The sequence below is a fragment of the Typha latifolia genome, chromosome 1, assembly GCF_019914945.1.
Source record: "Typha latifolia isolate L0001 chromosome 1, TyphaL0001v2, whole genome shotgun sequence".
NCBI lineage: Eukaryota > Viridiplantae > Streptophyta > Magnoliopsida > Poales > Typhaceae > Typha > Typha latifolia.
Genome location: NC_133086.1, coordinates 8,867,440 through 8,873,439, shown reverse-complemented (window position 1 = coordinate 8,873,439; position 6,000 = coordinate 8,867,440).

Genomic DNA, 6,000 nt, shown 5'->3' with positions numbered 1-6,000 from the left:
TTGTACTCAAGAAATTTATCGATTACAAATTTCTTTGCATTGGCATCTTCTGTCTTGTACTTCTTGTTTAAAGATTCTCATAATTCCTTAGACGTTTTTACTAAACTATACACGTTATACAACGAGTTGTCCAATCCATTAAGGATATAGTTTTGGCAAAGAAAGTCGGCATGCTTCCACGCATCCACTATAGCAACTACTTGCTTATCAGTTTCCTCCTTTCGGAGTTCAGGCACATCTTTATGTAAGAATTCAGCCAAATTCAAGGTGGTCAGATAAAAGAGCATTTTCGTTGCCATCTCTTAAATTCTGCACCACAGAACTTCTCAGGCTTTCCTCCATGAACTGTAGGTACTAAAGGAGCAGTGATAGGGGTAATAGTACTATTTACTATTTTAGCCATCTAAAAGAATGAAAGAAAAATAAAAATTCGATCAAAAGAAAAGAACACTGACAGAAATCAGAGTGAGAACCAAAATTGGTCTTAAGATTGTTGGCGGTAACAATCTGATTCCAAAGAGTAAAAAAAAATCTGATCAAAATGAAATAAATTTAAATAAACTTATAGATTATAGAAATTTTGAATAGTCGAGTTTAGTGTTGGACACTATCTCCTTAAGACCAATTCGCCCTCCACTTTAATTTGCTTTTGGAACAGTGGACGTCGATCTCCCAGGATACAACGACTGTCTTGCATTCAAAAGGAAGCAGTTATTCGAATACCTTATTGAACCTGAACCGTGCTGTGCTCTCTCTTAAATGCAGACTCAAACTTAAGACTTGACTCAGACTTAGAAGGAATGAACCAAATTTTTATATTAAATTATGTAGACTGATAGCCTATTTATAGAATTAAATAGGCTCGATGAAAGGATGCAAATGGTCATGAATGGATGCACCATTTCGGATCTGAAACCAATCAACAGTTACAACTTAAGGGATGCACCATTTCGAGTTGGGTTCAACTAACTAACTAACTGATTAATCGAAGGCACACCACTTCGACTTCGAGCAGGTTCAACCAACCAACCAACCCAAACCAGACCAAGTTTGAACCCGTATCAGGCAAAAAATTAAAATTGGACTTGATCCGTGTGTGCAAACCGAGTCGAGCCGGGCCGGGCGGCGCGCGCGTGAGTTAAATTATATAGTAACCTTTACCCACAAAATAGGTACCCCTTTTAGGGCCTAAAGCACATAAGAAGTTTGTTACTTATATATCATACTAATATTTCTCAAATATCTAGTATAGTACTAAACTCACTTTTCTTTATTTTTCATTGCCATGATACCCACTTTAGAGCCAATTTTCATTCACTTTTCTTTATAGATTTGACTAAGTGAATATATGACAATAAAGTACTCTTTGAGCTAAATTATTTCCACCATTAAACCATCATTAATCCACTTAAAACTTAGCTCAAAGTTAATAAAAAAATTCATGTCAAATATATGAAATTACCAACAGATTGCACCATAGTTATTTTCCCTGCTAGTGAAAGGTATTTCTCTTCCAAGTCAAGGTGACCGAGCATAGGGATGCAATGGCCAGATATCTTGATACCAGATATGTGAAAGAAATTTTACCTTCTTTAAGCTGCAGTAGACCACGTAACTCCTTAACATCTTCATCCAGCACAGAGGATGAACAATGTTAACTTTTTGGTTAGTGAGATGGGAGTACTGCGTTAGCATTCCTTAGATTAGCCTTAGTCACTAGCAACAGATCATTTGCATGGAGCATGTGTGCCACCTTTCCCTTCCCGAAATTATACCCATCCAGCAGACCAGCCTCTACTTTGTCAATTAAGGATGGATGTTAAAAGCTATAAGCACAAGATGAATATATAATAACAATGAGTTGCCCCGTCGAAGGCCACAATGTGGGGGTAATCCAGTATCTTGAATGGATTTATCGAAACGAGTGTAGTATGTTCATGCCTAATCAATTTGTACAGTATCGACTTCATTTGATCTATGAGGATTTTGTTAATTGCCTTGTACGCCACATCGTACAAGGATATTGATCAAAAGTCTTTTAACTGTCGTCAGATTCTCCTTCTTTGGTATCAAGGTGATATATGTATGATCCCACTAAGGCAGAATTCCCTCAACGAAGAACTCCGCCACTGCATTGCATAAGTGAGCACATGTTGCCGTCTAATATGTCATATAAAACCTCCACCTGTAGTCCATTTGGGCATGTTGTAAGTTGCTGCTCTAATCTCCTCACTGCTAATCGGTGCAGTTTGAGTTTCCTTCTCATTTTATCAATGAGGTGGTTCGAAGATAACTCCAATCTCTATCAGTAGGACTATAATGGGCTTGGAATCTAGACCTTATATCCTCGTAGTCAGTGGTCTAGACCCTGTGCTCACCAACAATGCCGGCAATACGGTTTCGCTGGCTCCTAATGCAAGCAGTGAGGTAAAAAAATTGAAGTATTTGCATCTCCATCTTGCACCCATCAAAGCTAGCTAGAACCTCTACAACCACTCCAGATTATTTTGTCGACTTAGCGCACACTTCATTCTGTTCGAAGCCCTTAATAGCGTCCAAGCACTCTAGATCCTTGATGGCGTGCCGCATACTTTTAAGGCGAGCCTCAACATCACCAACGCAGCCCCAACTCTACGCCTTGAAGGCCTTCTAAGTACAGAATACCTTAGGCATGAAAGACTGCATGGATCAAAATTAAAACGGATGAATTATTTATGGAAAAATGGTACCAAGGAGGAGCAGGTTTTATCAATTAGATAGGATGGGCCATAGTTATGCCTGCCCATAATGTAAACGCTTCCCACGAGTCAAGAAATCTTATTTGAACTCATGTGAATAAACACGCTTTGGCTTTGTCACTTGCATTCTCTGACATATTAAGTTATAAACACAAATAAAGATAAACTATTACCCTTATTGTTACTGAAGTTTATGCGAGATATGTTTCATATACTGTAGTTATCATCTAACAATAATATTGAGTATTTGCCCTATGTGTTGTAGAAATGAATCACATTCTGAATATCAATATTTTAGAGATCCTCTAGAAAGCACCAAATGAATTAAACCTCATGTCCATTTCCTCATCCCCACAATTATTAATGCAAGAAATTAAAAAGAACCATTTTTTTCCTATATATATATGCAAGTCTTGAGAAGTTTTGACCACAAGATGTCTCACAAGTCTAAAGTTCCATACTTGGCTTGCAAACTCAATTAATTATATATTAGTTAATCTAGCAATTATATATATCAATCCATGCTAGTGGAGGGTGGGCGCACATTATATGCTTGGAACAAGACTAGCTTTTGGATTAAAGATAAGGAGATTAAAGAATACAAGGAGATTATAAAGAATAATTAATCTTTATGGGGGTCAATAAACCTTCTCAAGTGGTCAGCGACAAGATAAAGATTAGTCTTAATTATATAGCAAAAGGTGGAGGGAGATCTCACACACACTCTCTCTCTCTCTTTCTATATATATATATATATGCTTTGATTAATTTGTAGCCTATGTTGCAGGGCAGTTTTCTCAGGTCTTGGAAGAGGAATTAGCACAAAAATGAGTCATTACGCATTGCTTTTTGGTACCCATACATGTCATCTAGATAAGTGGATGTGTTCATCAGTGGTGAACCAACAAAAAAAGTCATTTTCTATGGAAAGATTCAGGCCAGACTCTATATAGATTTAGACTTTTGGGACCTTCAAAGTTTAATAACTAGTGTCTAACATGTCATATTTGCAATACCATCACTGTAGCACAGTGGTCAAGTGGGTTACCATATGACCTCCCGAGGCTTAGAAGAATTTGTTCGGAGCTAACATCATGTGGCCTGTTTATTAGAAGGGTTAGCATGCGGCCTCATTATCTATTATAAAAAAGGAAAGTTAAGTAGGATAATGTAAATCGCAAGTACATTAAAAGACACGGTGTTAAGAAATATAGAAGGAGGATGGATTAAGTTAAGTAAATTATACAAATATTTTTAAAAAAATATTTGTTGTTCATAAAATATTCTCCTTTATTCCATTTGTCCAAATAGTATTTCCCACACATATTTGATAAAATATAGAACTCAAGTTTTAAATATGAAAATTGGAGAATGTAAATCGCAAGTACATTAAAAAGACACGGTGTCAAATATAAAATTTATCCTTTTGCACCACTAATGTCAGTCTGCGAACTTTCTTTCACGAATTCTAAAGTTAGTATATAATGCTACAAGTTTTAGGAGATTTGTACTATACATCCCTTTTCTTAACAAAAAATTAGTGAGCATAGTTTTTTATTAAAAGGAGAGTTGAGAGCTGCTAAGCATGCTAGAGATTAGTTAATCCATCCTAGGAATAGCCCCTGAAATGTCAAAATCGAGAATATAACCAAGATCAGTGAAAGCAAGAGACCAATCGACTGTCCTATTAACGGTATTGATGACAATACTGGAGTCCTCCTCGATAGTGACGAATTCATAATAGTGTTGTGCTACAATGGTAATGGCTTACAAACAAGAAGCCAGAGCCTCCACTTCCAAGGCTAAGCCCACAGAAATGGCCCTAGTAGAAACAAGGATTGCTTTTGAGTTTCATGCATCTAGAGGTAGGGCCTCCCAATTGAATGATTTCCGGACCCTTTTGGTGGTGATTTTGTTGCCCCTTCTATTATGGTATTCCATAGCCATCTTCAGAGCAAATCGAGCAAGTAGTCTGGTTTCCCTCGGATGCCTTAGAAGCAGGCACTATTTCTAGCCTTCCAAACCATCCAAATTGTGGTTGCCGCAATAGCCAAAAACATTCTTGATTCTCCCCAAGGTGATCACAATCACAATTTATCCAATTATAGTCAGAGTAAAAGAAATGCCAAGGTTACGGGCAATGACCTCCCACGTCTCGACAACAAATCTGTAGCCATAGAAAAGTTGATTTATCATCTCTTTCCATAAGCCACACATTGGGCACGAATAAGCAAGTTCAATGTGTAGACTATAGATGAGCAAAGTACTCTGTACTCTTCTCCACAAAATTTTCTAGAGGAAAGCTTTGGCCCTAGGATTTATCCTTAGTTTCGATAGCATTTTCCATATGAGTCAGAAGGAGCATTACTATAAATCCTTGGATAATACCTATATTTGTTGCATTTTCTATTTTTTAAATATTGTATAGCATTTTTTTTTTACTCTCAATGGGTTTCTGGGCTCATCCATTATTTTCTTTTATTTTTTAAGTATGCTTAGATGCTTTCTCAGGTTTGGTGGTACTATAGGGCCATAATTATAATTCCACATATTTGGTATGGGATCTCTCATATAATTGTATGACTTTACATAAGTTTATTGGAAGTAGTCATTAACATATTATCCCTGTTATGCTCTAATCCAAAGGGTCGAGATAGAATCATGAAGGGTAGGGCTAAAAGCATCGCTAACTCGGACCTCATCCTAGCAGCTAATAGATATAAGATCAAACACTATGTTTTCTTTGTTAATAGTGTTGGCGGTATCAACATTGATCCAAGAATCATTAAGCACATTTAACATATGTTTAATGCTCTCATTTATATTACACTACAGCCCCACAAAGCTCTCCAAGTCTAGGAGTAGGGGTGATTATTGAGCGAGCTAGGCTTGGCAGATTAGGCCAACTAGGTTGAGCACTCTGTTTGCCAGTTTGCCTATGAGTGAGTCGAGTCGAGCCGAATTTGAGCCATGTTAGAATAGTCTAACCCGTTACCGTCTATCGACCTATGAGAGAGTGGATCAGGCCAAGCCTAATGGACGAGGCACAAATTGAGCTGCCAGTTAGCGAGTCACTCCTCAAATTTGGTATGTCTGTGGTGCGGCTTGGTTTGAGCTAGCTCACTCATTAGCTTGTTATCACTTTTGGAGCTTGTTTTATCTCGAATTTGAGGTGGCCTCAGGTCTCAGGCTCATTTAGCTTGATAGTATATATTTTACAAATATAACATATGTAAAACAAGCTTAGATTCAAGAAATTTAA